General features: G+C 45.1%; 1 protein-coding gene; it reads left to right on the forward strand.

The window, feature by feature from the left end:
• Window positions 1-13,823, forward strand: part of Erich1 (glutamate-rich 1) — a gene marked incomplete at its 5' end in the record, with an annotated part of 52,793,804 nt that overhangs the window by 34,269,655 nt on the left and 18,510,326 nt on the right.

Raw genomic sequence — 13,823 nt, forward strand, 5'->3', positions numbered from 1 at the left:
TTACGTGGCTAAGGATGATCTTAAACTTCTGGCCCAGCCTCTCTGCCTTCCAAGTTCCCATATCAGCAGTATTGTCTGGAAGAATATTGCACTGTACAAACCCGGGCAACATAAAACGCAGCATTCGTTAAGAGCTAGACCCCAAGTTAATGGTGGAGTGCTCCAGAAGGGAAGTGGGTGTTTGCCTATGAATCCGCCTGCATTCTCTACTCCCCACAGCATATCCCAGCCAGGCCACCAGTTCTCTCTGAGCCTGGCTCCAGGGCAGTGCTGGCGAACAGCTTGTTATCGTGGGAACAGCCCCGTTCTTTTCTGTCCGAGTCAGATGATCAACGTTTTCCTGTGATTGGAAGCAAGTTGTTCCACGTTCTTGATCTGATGGCTCATCTGTTAGAAGAATTAGGGGGAGGGCCACAAGATTTTGGGCAAAGTCTGACCCTAGAGGAGAAAGCAAATGTCGTGGCTGCCCAACTGTCTAGAGTAGTACGTAGTTCTCAACCTTCGTAATGAACCTTTTAAGACATTTCCTCATGTTGTGGTGACCCCCCCCTCCAACTTTAAAATTACTTCTTTGCCACTTCATAACTGTAGTTTTTCTTCTGTTGTGTATTGTGATGTAATGTCTAATATGCAGGATATCTAATATTCAAACCCTGTGAAAAGGTGGTTGGACCGCCAAGGTGGTCCCAACCCACATGTTGAGAACGGATGGTCTAGTGGGCTTAGAAAAGGACCTTCTAGAAGCACCTAGTCTTACTACAACTTGATATGTCTAGGCTGCTTGGTATCCTTGGGAGACCTTCCCTTTCTGAGGAGTAAGGGGGCGGGGGGTGTGGGGACTAGTAGGAGAGATGGGAGGGGAAGTTGCAATCAAAACGTAAATAAATAACTTAATCAATTTAAAAAACGAAAAAGAAAAGAAAGGGCTGTTCTAGCGATGAGCGCTGTGCTCTGGGGTCACCACAATGTGGACACATCTTGTCCTTGGATCCCCTTGCTAGCAAGGTATTGAGAGAGGTTAGATCATGTGCAGGGTAAAGTCAGTCATACCTGTTCTCTCCTGAGTGAGCACTGGGGTGGGGGCAGAGGGTCCTGGGAAGACAGAGTCCTACTATTCCCTGCATTCGTTTAAAAAAAAATCGACTAGTTCTGCTCAAGGATTTGGCCAGCCTGGACTAAAGAAGCTTTGTTTTTCCCCCAAAGAGAAACTAATCTCCTACATCCTCTGATAAAGTAATGTTCCTTCTGTCCACCAGGGGGCGATTGAAACGCGGCCCCAGATTCAGAACCAGGAGGAGCTGTGTCTGAAGAGAAAGCAGCAGCATGAAATTCGTAGTTTCATGCAGTGGTTCTTGCAACAAAACCCACAAACCCTCTCAGCTTTTCTAGGATTCTGTGGTTAGGTCTCCACTCTGGTGCCGTCAGGGTAGATGCTACTGCTCCCCGCTGTGATCCAGAAAGGCCAAATGCTCTCTCTCCCTCTTCTCTACCGCACTGTTATCAAATTGCCCCAATACTCAGTTGATTATGGCATCAATCTGGGCCGTGCATAACGTCAAAGAGCTAAGTGGCTTCTTGCTCGAAGTATGGGCAGGTACAGCATTTATTTCATAAGCACCTACTGTCTTACAGAGCTCATGCCAATCGTGCCCTCATCGTGAGTAGAACCAGCCTCAGACACTAGTGTGGTCACCATCTTCCCTTCACTGTGTATAGCTAAAAAATGGGTCATCTTTGCTGATAGAGTAATTTTGTTTCTGGTTAAAAAGCTGTAGCTTGCGTATGTTTCCAAGGCCGGGACAGCAAAGAGGACGTGTTGCGATAAAAATAAAAAATGGATCAGCGGCTACCGGTACCCGCGGGTTCTCACTCCCCGTGGATCTGCGGGAGCCACATGCTCCAGCTGTTTCTCTACCAGCTGCACTGTCCCCTCGGCGGGTAAAATCAAAGTTCCAGAAACTTGTAGTTTAGTAATTAGATTTATATGTTAAGTACTCAATCTACAATACATCCACACAATAAATTCACCGTTGATTAATTAAAAATAGAAACCATCCACCTAGACACCTGGATTTGGATCATCCTGCTCTGTTGTCTCCATCTTGATTTCTCTCGTTCCTCCTCCTCTCTCCTTCTTAGAATTTTTCCCCGCCTACCCTTCTTCTCATCCAATGATAAGCTTCACTTTATCCCGGACCCGCCTTGCTGCATAATGACATCATCCTACAATGAAGGAGAGTAGAGTAGAGTAGAGAGAGTAGAGTAGTGTAGAGTAGAGTAGAGTAGGGTAGAGTAGAGTAACATTTTTATCTGACCTCCAGCAGGGTCCCTTGCTTGGGGAACCTACCAGGTTTCCCTTCCCATCAGCTAAATAGGGACAATAATAGATACCGGGTGTCTTAGGGTTCCTCTATTGCTTCAATGGAACACTATGGCCAAAACACAAGTTGGGAGAAAAGGGTTTATGTGGCTTACACGTCCATATTGCTTGCCGTTCTGTATGGAAGAAGTCAGGACAGGCACTCGAACAGGACAGGAACCTGGAGGCAGGAGCTGATGCAGAGGCCACGGAAGGGTGCTGCTTACTGGCTTGCTCCCATGGCTTGCTCAGCCATGTCAAGGTTAGGCCCTGGTTTTGCCTCCCAGCCCCAAACTTCCAGAAATAAGACTCAGACTCAAGTTATATTTGCAAATACATTGACCATACAGCTAGGCTCTGCTCTGACTAGACCATAACTGAAGATAACCCACTTGTTTTAGCCTACATCTTGCACGTGGCTGGTTACCTGTGCCCTGGTCCATCTCCTCACATCTTTTCCGGTTCTTCTTCCCACCTCTACTCTCCCACAATTCTTTCTCCCCCCAATGTCCCACCTCTCTTTCCTGCCTAAACCATAGACCATAGGCTTTATGATTGGCAGGTGAGGTATCCATAGAATGTACAAGATGGTCTCTCTTCATCAGCCTGCTTCCTTATAGAACCCAGGACTACCAGCCCACAATGGGTTGGACCTTCCCCCATCTACACTAATTAAGAAAATGAAAATGCCTTACAGCCAGATCGTATGAAGGCATTTTCTCAACTGAGGGCTCTTTGTTCCAGATCACTGTAACTTGGGTCGAATAGACATAAGAGTAGCCAGCACACAAAAAAATTTTAGATTAAAAAAAGAAAGAAAACAGAGATAAGCACACAACTATCATAGAATTTGTCCAGGCTTCCTCTCTTCCTCTCTCTCTCTCTCTCTCTCTCTCTCTCTCTCTCTCTCTCCCTCTTCCCCTCCTCCTCCCCTTCCCTTCCCTCCTCTTCTCTCTCTCTCCCTCTCCCCCTCCCCCTTCCCTTTCCCCTTTCCTTCCCCCACTCTCTTTCTTTTTCTGTCTGGTCGTTTTGGAGCACAATGCAGACATAGCTGCTCAGAGGCCTAAAGCATGAGAGACTCTTGAGTCTAGGAGTTCAAGGTCAGTCTGGACTACCACTGTGAGACCCTCAACTCAAGAAGAAACACAAATTTCAAAAGGCAATCTCTCTTAATTTTCATCTTTTGCATCATGTCCTGGTCTATTGTGTTAGTTGGTACCTGGGGAGCAGAGAGATAGAAAAGAGAAAGAGAAACAAAGATTCAGGTCTAACTGCAATCAAGGTAGATTGAAGTTCCTTTCCGTCCTAGATAACCTGAAGTCCAATGCTGCCATTGTTCAGTCCTGCCCCAGCTGTGGCTACACCCTGCCTATCCATGTCTAATGCCACACCCCTGTGCTACAGTGACCAATCAGGATGCTCGTTCACCGGATCCCAATGATACAAACATTCCCATGCTTGGTTGAGGCTACTGAATTGAGACACTGCGTCCATAGAACTAAATTAGAATGATCTGTTCCTTTGGAGCATCCTAGGATTTGAGAGATGACTTAGCAAGCACCTCTGATCTCTCGTTCTACGGGGTGACTCACTGATACCTAGCTTCCAAATCCTAACAGTGAGGTAGAAGCAAGCTCAAGGCTTACTTTACTCTGCCTCTTGACTTCCCAGTCAGTGTAAGCCATGCATTCCGATAGAAACCCATCACTCTTTGTGGTTTGTCTGCAGAGCTAGATAAGTAGGCTTTTGTGAGCTGGCCTTGGGAGCCTGCCATTATGTGTAATTTTGGAGCTGTGGGATATGAAGCCCACATTCTAAATGCCTGCTTTGCTGGTTTTCAGAATTTTCCTGAAGCATCACGTATATTGTGGATTATGAACAACCTGGGTTGTTCTGTTTTGCTTTCTGTAAATGACCAGAAATGGGATGAGAGTTGGAAGTAAATAGGGACATTCCTGAGTGGCAGAATCCCTGTTTGTGAAGGAGACTGACATGCTTCAGGAAGGGAATCAGGCTCATGCTGGTTCTTAAATGATTAGTCAAAGGGACTGTGAAGCACGACTCTCACACTTCAGCCTGGCTCTGTGTGTCAGTGTCCCTGTCTTAAAAGAGAGGAGAAGGGGTTGGGGATTTAGCTCAGTGGTAGAGCGCTTGCCTAGGAAGCACAAGGCCCTGGGTTCGGTCCCCAGCTCCGAAAAAAAGAACCAAAAAAAAAAAAAAAAGAGAGAGAGAGGAGAGGCAAAAACCCAAGGAGAATGTACTGAAAGTTGATACACACTGGTAATGTCTTCCACAGTGAGGACCAGGCTGTAGCAAGAAGATCAATTCTGCAGAACAAAACTCAGTAATGCCTTTGACCTGGGCATGCGGGCTGCATGTCTCACACGCACTGCCTCAGTGAGCTGAGACAAGGCCGAGGACAGGGGCCATTCTTAAGTCACCAGAGACAATGTGAAACACAGAGTAACACATGGCACACTACAATGATCTGACCAAATGTGTTGCTGTGACCATATGTCTCACCCCCAACACTTGGGCCGACAAGGAAACATCTTTACATTTAAGAAACACATTTAAAAAATATGTGTGTGCATGTGTGTATAAACACAGCAAGCTTCTGTTAGACACTGACAAGCTGGGTTTCTCAGGGAGTGAAAGAAAACTGTCATCATCATGCAGGCTGGGCACCAACGGCTTCCATCTATTAGGAGATGCTTTATCTCAGCCTTCTCTCATCTCAGTGGTTGAGAGCTCTCCGTTATCCTCTTCTTCAGGCTTTTGGCTATTTGTCCTTCAGACTTCTGGCAGATCTTAGCTGTCAGTGCTCTGTCAGTAGACCCAGAGACTGAGGCGTGATGACTTACAAAGAACAGAGGTGCGTTCACACTAACGGTTCTACAGCCTGGGGAGTCCAATCACACCATGCCTGCATCTGATTGGCTCCTGGCGAGGATCTCATTTTGCACTGAGTAGGGCAAGCAAAAGTGTATACTCCAAGTGATGCACTCATTCCCATCACCCAGAGAACAGTCTCTTTGCAAGGTCTCTGTCTCTTAATGCCACTTCCCAGCATGCTCTAGTTCCCAGCACCCTCGCACTGGGATCCAAGAGTCCACATGAGTTTTGATGGGGATTAACCATCCCTCTGCTTGCGTGGCTCCTTGCCTCAGTTTCTTGGCCTGTTTACTCTCTGTTTCCTAAAGGCTCTCCACAGAGCACAGCTCTGAAGATGTATGAACAAATAAATAATGGGCGTACACAAACAAACGCCTCAATCCCACTTCCTAAAGGAGACTCCGCCTACACGCAGGACCCAAGCTATGCCCTAGATGCAGAAAGCATTGTATGAATAGATGAACACATTCCACAACTTTTGTTAAACTTAAAAATAAATGCCTTTAATTATAGAACTTTAATTAGCCTTAATATATGAAAAGGCATTGAGAACGAACCGCGACCTCTCATGCCTTATACAGAAACTAATTCAAAACGGATTATGGATTTAAATGTAGAACTAGAAGGGTGTGTTCAATTTAAACAGATTTAAATGTAAGAGTAGAGCCAGCAAACTTTGAGAAGAAAACATAAAAGATTCAGGCCTGCGGGTTGGGAGAAAGGTTATTAAACACGACACCAAAGGGCAAGGCATGAAAGAACAAAATAAATTGGATTTCATCAAAGTGAAAAACTTTCGTGCTATGAAAGACCCAGTTAAGCAAATGAAGAGACAAGCTCCAGCCTCAGAGGAAATGTCTGTCATCCTGTGACTGACAAAGGGCTGACAGGCGTGTCCAACCTTTGACACTGGAACACAAGGTCGCCATCTACGAGTCCACGCTTGAGAACCAAACAACCGAGATAACAAAAAAGGAATGGAAAAGAAAAGGAAAAGGAAGTAATAACAAAAAGAAAGAAACACACACACACACACACACACACACACACACACACACACGCACGCACGCACGCACTTCCTAAGACTTTAAATAAGTTAGGATTCGGGGTTGATTCCCTTTCATAGCGTTCTGGGGGGACTGGGGGGAGGACTACAGGTTAGACACACCTAGCAGAGTCTAGAGCTTAAAAAAAGAAGGTTTAAAACTCACCAAGCCTGGGAGTGGTGGTGGTGCATGCCTTTTATCCCAGCACTGGGGAGGCAGAAGCAGGAAGATCTCTACAAGTTTGAGGCCAGCTTCACCTATAGGGTGACCACCAGCACTGTGTAGAAAGCCTGCTCTCCCTCTCCAAAGAGAGGGGCTCAAGGGAAGGCAAACACAGCACATTCTCAGCAGCAAAAACACGGAGCTAGAGAGATGGCCCAGCACTTAGGAGTCCATATTGCTCTTGCAGAAGAACTGACTTCGGCTCCCAACACCCATAATGGATGGCTGACAACCACCTATGATTCCAGTTCCAGGAAGTTCTGTGCCTTCTTCTGGTGTCTTCAGGTACCTTTACTCTGGTACACACACACACACACACACACACACACACAGTTAAACAACTTTTAAAAGCAAAACTGAAAAATCTAGTTATAAAGTGACCAAAGGGTGATATGGACAGATGCACCATCAAAGAGAAGATACAGACAAAAAAAATATAAGCATTAAAATACCTTCATCACCGTTGACTATTGGGAAGACACATGTAGGGCTCCGGAAATGGGAACTCGGGTAAAATGATGGCTATGCAAGCTTCATAACTTGAGTTCAAATCCCCAGAGTCATTAAAAACAGATTTCGTAGTATAAGAATCTATCACCCAAGTGTTTCTATGGGGACAAGAAAGAGAGTAATAGGAAAATTCTTGAAAGCTCCCAGGCCAGCTAGCCCGTCATATGAAGTGGAAATCTACCAAAGAGAACCTGTCTCAAGCAAGTTAGAAGACAGGACAGACACCCAAGGTTGTCCTCTGACCTCCCCTCACATGCTGGCAAGCTACATTTACACACGCAAATATGCATATTCTCACACAGACACATTCAGTCTACAATGTGATGTCAGTTCGTACCTGGTAAAACAACTTTTAACATTCATACATCTCTAATAGGAATGTGAAATGGCACGCTACGGTCTCATAAAGCCAAATATCAAACGCATCACCAGCATCCAAGAGTTATTCAAGCAATTACCCTTGGGCATCTTCCCCAGGACAGCTAAAGTTTATATTCCTATGAATAACTATAGACCTCTGTTCAGCTGAAAACTGGGAAAATATCACACACACACACACACACACACACACACACACACACACACACACACACACACACACACCTACTTACCCCAGAAGGAGAACCCATGACAAACCAAAGCAATGATTGTAACGAAGTCCAACTTGTGGTATGTATGCTGAGGACCAACTGGAGTTCCACATCCCCCATTTACCCCCTCTCAGGTTGTCCAGATGCAGCTGTACCCCTGGCTGAAAGGATGAAGTGGAGTCCAGACCAGGGGGGTCTGCAGGATCTGGGTCTGGCTGGGACAAGTGCTGTAAATGAACAGAGAGTAGGAAGGAGTTTCAGGGTGATTGCAAAATCATTGCCTGGAGCTTAAAGTACTGAGAATGCCTCATCTGTATGGGGAGGAATCCCGGGTACTTGCTGGGTGGGTTCTCATCAGGAAAGAGAAGGTTGACTTGTAGGTTTGCCGAGGCTACAGGACTTTCTTCAGTTGGGGGTCAGGCTCCCCAGGTAAGGTCAGAGAAGGGGAAACCCTGCTGGAAAAGCGAGTCCTGCACTTTGAGATGAGGTAAGAGGAGCTATCCAGACATGGTAGACCGAGACCTCAGTAGTAGTGTGTCCCCGCACAACTTGGTGAGTCAATGTGTCTTTGTGGAGAATACTTACAGGATTGTAGATGAAGAGCTATACAGTGAACAGGGAAGACTGATAGGCTCCTGCACCATCGACTGCGGACTCTAAAGCTGCAACTTCACAGCTCTCAGCACAGCTTAGTGGTAGCTCAACTGTTTGTCTTTCTCTCTCTTCACTCTGCCATTTGGGCTGGCCACAGTAGCCTTCCTTAGTGATTAGTTACTTCCTATACCGTTACAGAAAGGCTCTCGAGACTCTTCCAAATGCCTAGTCTCTCCCAGAGACTGTGTTGACCTTCAAGGCTCATGACCTTTGCAATCCCTCTGGAAAGAACGTTCCGATTCGGAAGCAACTGCCTTACTATATATCCAGACTGTGTAATACTACTCAGCCATACAAAGAAACAAATTCCCAATATATGGGACAACCCACAACAACCTGAAATAGACTGTACTCAGAGGGATAAAAAGCTGAACTCGTAAGGTTACGTGTTATATAATTCCATTTCTAAACAGTATTCTCCAAATGACAAAGTTATAAAGCAGGACCACAAACCAGTCATGTCCAGGGGATGGCATGAAGAGAACATTGAAGGGAGAGGAAAGGGAATCCCTTTGTGGATCAAGACTAACGCTGTGTCTTGCTTGTGTCCAGGTTGGATGAATCTATGCATGGGGTAAAGGGACTAGAACTGCACACACATACATGAATGTATGTAAAAAAAATTGTGGAAACTCCCTAAGTTTCTAGAGCATTTAACAAAACAATAATGTCAGTTTTCTGATGGATGTTGTATGCTACAGAAATGTCTTATGAGAGAATCTGGGAGGAAGATATATGATTCTACCCACACTCTTTTGCAATCTTCTGTGAATCTGTAATTATTTCAACATAGAAAACTATTTAAAGATCGAGCTTATCCAAGAAAGGAATTAATCACAGGAGCTTTTGTTCTTAGAGGAATAAATAGGATTGATGTTCTAAAGAACACACACTAGGAAATGCAAGTCAAGGAAACTGGCCCTAACCAGCCACCATCACTCCCGATCCTGCCTCCCAGACCAGCCCTACCAGGCTTTGCCTTCCCTGGTTCCCAGGCTCTCCCTGGTCTTGTTTCTATTTGCAGCTGAGCAAACACCCCCATGGAATTGGTTTAGTCAGGAGTTTCCTAGAAAGGTCTTGTCTTGGTTTATTTCTGTCCCATTGCTTTGGCTTAAAGTGTCATATTTCTGCTCCAATACCCATGTGTGGCAGGTGTCGTGCCTCATCCCCGGAATCTAATGGGATATAACACAGATGGCACGCCAGGACAGTGACAGCCAAGAGTTGGAAGACAGAGATTTGCCACTGAAATTGCTTCTTACTCTTAGAAAGCACTATGACCCAAGCAGTAGCTATGGATAGATCTAGAAGGGACACAGTGGGGCTGCAGATCAGTGGTGTGTACCCTCTTGGGTTGATGCCTCCCTCTCTGTTGGCACATGGCCTGACTCCTAAGAGTCATCCACACTGAGGCAGCCCCGAGCAGCATCACCCAGCGATGCCTGTGGCAAAGAGCCTGGACCATCCATCCCCCATGGTGTCACTTCGTTACGGGCAATTTATGAGATGTGACACGTTTACAGCCGATTACCTCTACCAACTCACACCAGCACAGATGCTCACCAAGTGACTTTTCGATCTCCTCACATAGCACTCAAAGGCCGGCCAGTGTAGACACATTTCTCAGTGAAGGAAAATAAAATACAATAACTGATTCTGAGCATTTTTGTTGTTGTTGCTTTTTTTTCCCCACTTTTAACAGAAGAATAAAACTTGCAAAAGCCTCAATGATATTTGTAATGTAAGGTTTCCAAAACTCTGAAATGGAGAGCTCCGGGGTGTTTGTTTGATCTTCGTTGAAGGATAATTAGGAAAAATAAAACAAACACAAACAAACAAAAAGCCCAGAGCGTTACCTTATTAGCCCTGCAAAGTGGTGCCTTTAACATCATTGGTTTTCCTAACTGGCCAAATAGAAACCCTAGCCAATGACTCTGATTTGCTTAGGAACTTCTTTGTGATGTCATTTCCTGGCTCCACTGAAGCCAGGACAGCAGGAGAAGAGGATTTGGTGACTCGAAGTGACATACAGAGATGGCCCCGGTCGTGTGCAATTCATCAGGAGACACGGATGCTGTGCTGAGTGTTTCCGACTGTCTACTGATTCCGACTGCCTACTTCCTCAGGCTAGCGTGATGGGGGCCGTGCAGACGGAATCAGCAGCGCCAGAGGACTTATGCGAGATGGTACACATGTTAAGCCCATAATTTAAAATATGACGGTGCACACCATAATTATATGCATTTAGTTAACCTGAAAAATAAGCAATGCTTTAAAGTATTAAAGAACTCTGGAGGCAGCACAGCTGACTCAGCAGTTAAGAGCACTGGCTGCTCTTCCAGAGGACCTGGGTTCAATTCCCAGCATGCACATGGTGGCTCACAACCATCAGTAAGTTCAGTTCCATGGGACCTAACACCCTCCTCTGCCCTCCAGAGACACCAGGCCGGCACACGGTACACAAACATAGATGCAAGTAAAGCACACGTACGCATAACAATAAAATAATAGTTTAAAAAATAATTTTATAGCTCTCCCAACAGCTTTTGACCTCCATCTTTAATTTTCAAAATGAGATGCCCAATATCAATGCAGCGGGGTGCAGGGTAAAACCCTATGGAAAATCCCTGTGAGCAAAGTTTTGGTGCATTTTGAACCTATTTGGTGAAACTAAAACAAGAATGTTACCTCGCAGCCACCTGTAACTCTGAGGACCCAATGTCCTCTTCTAGCCTTCACGGGCACCGGGCACACACAGGGTGCACATGCACAAATGCAAAACACTCATACACATAAAATAAAAAAAATCCCTAGAAAATATCACTGATAAATCTCATACAACAAAAAACCTATTACTAACAAATTGCTTGGATCTATGGGCACACATGGGGATGTATGACCATCTCAAGCTATACACACTTCTTCTGCATATTGCTCAATTCACAAATTATAATAATACATAATACAGTTGTACTAAGATGTATATTACATGAATTATTCATAAAACCCTCATTGTTGGTTTTTAATGGATTGGTCTTATTGCTTGAATACTTAACTCCTCTAAATTCAGGCTTAAATCAAGTCCCACCGGAAAAGCACTGAAAGGTGGGGCGGAGTTGGGCAGGAAGTTTAGCGATTTAGAAAGCACCTGCTCAGTTTGCTTGATGCCTTGAGTCCAAACACAATTAAGAGTGAGCAGATGACACAGAATATCTTAACGCTAACAGTCATCAGGCCAAGATAGACCGTGACATCGTGAACTGAACGAAACCATCATCACAGAAGTGAATCCATCATCGGAGGCGCACGCAGAGGTCCTTGTGCTCAGCTAAGCACCAGAGAACCAAGAAGGTTGAACACTCAGGGCTGTCCCTTCAAAGGAAGGATACATAACCTGCTTTCCACCCAGAAGGCTGGGAGCAGATGTGGTTCATAGCCCGTGACCTTCGTGCTATCTGTAGCCCAGACTATGCCTCATCCACCATGCCCCCAGACTTCTACAGTGAACTGTAGAACCCGTCTTTATGAAATATGTCACATGTACTTTACAAAGAGTTTTGCTGTCGTCACATCTTAAGCTATATTGAGCACATGGGATTGAGTTAATTATCTCCAGGGAAGTTTTCAGCAAATTGTGCTTAAATATGCCTAAAAATAAGCTACTTGGGGTCAGATTCCTGAAATTTGAGCCAACACCAGCTACTGAGTCACTTTAAAGCGAGCTGCCTTCTTGCCCCCGTAGTCTCATTACTCTGCTGGACGCAGTGGTTACAGAGACTCTGGTGATCTCTCCCCCAGTTTTTCTTTATTTCTCCATCATCCATCTTCTCTCCTTTATCTCCCACTGAAGAATGATAGAACAAGAAAGCCCTTACCAGGTGCTAGCCCCTCCATCTTGGATGTCCCACCCTTCAGTACTATGCATAAGAAATAAATTTCTGTTCATTTTCTAAAAGAAAAACCCTCAGTCTCAAGCATTCTGTTACAGCACCTCCTCCCGCCGCACACACAAACAAAACAACTAACTCAATTGGATACAACTTTTAAAACTCTTGGGGCCGAGGAGGCTGATCAACAGTAAAGTACAGGTTAGCGTGTATGCGGTCATGGTTGGATCCCTAGCATGTGCATGAGTGAGCATATGGGCATGCACACACACACACACACACACACACACACACACACACACACAATTGCACAGTTATGCAATGATAAATACATAAGCATGTTGTGAGCTTCAAAGGTCTTGGAAAACCACTGGCTTATGTAGGAGGGAAAGGATTTCTGGAAATCTCTATGAAAGGTTAAATGAACCAGTCCAGATGGTAATGTTGTAAGCCCAAGGCCAAGTGTGAAGAAGACGGCAGACAGGTGTAAGGGAAAGGTTTGAGGAGTTGGAGCGGCCATTGTGGACTTGCTCTTTGTCACTTGCTCACTTCATGTTGTGACAGAGAGGGGGGCAGAACAAAGGGAAGTGGTCACCATTGATGCCTGGAAGATGGTACTTTCTACTCAAATGCCTCTCCCCGGGTGACTACTTAGGGAAGAATCACTTTACCCTGCTTTTAGATAAGCCAGCGTGGGACGAGGAGATAATTCAAAGGGTGGTGGCGTTGGCTGCCATAGCTAGTGAACTGAATTCAACCTGTCTAATCCACACATTGGAAAGAGACGTGAAAACTCATTCCCAGGAGGAGATGACCAAAATCTACCCCTCCTCCTACAAACCAGAGAACAGTTCTGCCGAAGTTCCTCCTGGGGGAAGAGGTTTACTTACGGGGCTCGAAGGGATGCCTGGGAAGTCTTCACTCAGCATGGACAATGGCTTCCCTATATCCTCAGACACAGAGGCCCCTTTCTCTAGTCTTCCCCAGCTTGAGCGCAGTAGACCCGTCCAAATTGCAGAAGCCACCTACAGTTAAAGCAAAATTGCCTACAAATGGCTGGAAGGAGTGGCTAGATACTGAGGTGAGGGTCCAAGACTTCCCAGGTCCCTTTGTTCTAAGAGGGGATATACACAATCCCTGAGTCCCATCAGCTGATCTCATGAAACTGGTAGTAGCTAGCTTGAGTCTGACTCTTCCAGGAGATAACAGACTCCCACAGGTTGTCCTATGATCTCTGTATGCTAGAGTTCATAGATAGATAGATAGATAGATAGATAGATAGATAGATAGATAGATAGATAGATAGATAGACTTTACTATAATAATAATTAAATAATTATATTATTTATTAAATAATTTATTTATATAATTTATTATTATTATTATTAAATTTAGGACCTGGAGAGATGGCCCAGGAGTTAAGAGCACTGACTATTCTTCCAGAGGTCCTGGGTTTATAATCCACATGGCAGCTCACAACTGTCTGCAACTCCAGTTCCAGGGGACCCAACACCCTCACATACAGGCAGGCAAAAACACCAATACGCATAAACTAAAAATAAATTATAAAGACATTTAATCAGCTCTTTTGTGACTCAGTTTGAGGTGGCACTGGGCTGAGTCGATCATGAGGAACCTTGGAGCTCATCATTTCAGAGGC

Source organism: Rattus norvegicus, chromosome 16, assembly GCF_021556685.1.
Source record: "Rattus norvegicus strain SHRSP/BbbUtx chromosome 16, alternate assembly SHRSP_T2T, whole genome shotgun sequence".
Classification (NCBI taxonomy): Eukaryota; Metazoa; Chordata; class Mammalia; order Rodentia; family Muridae; genus Rattus; species Rattus norvegicus.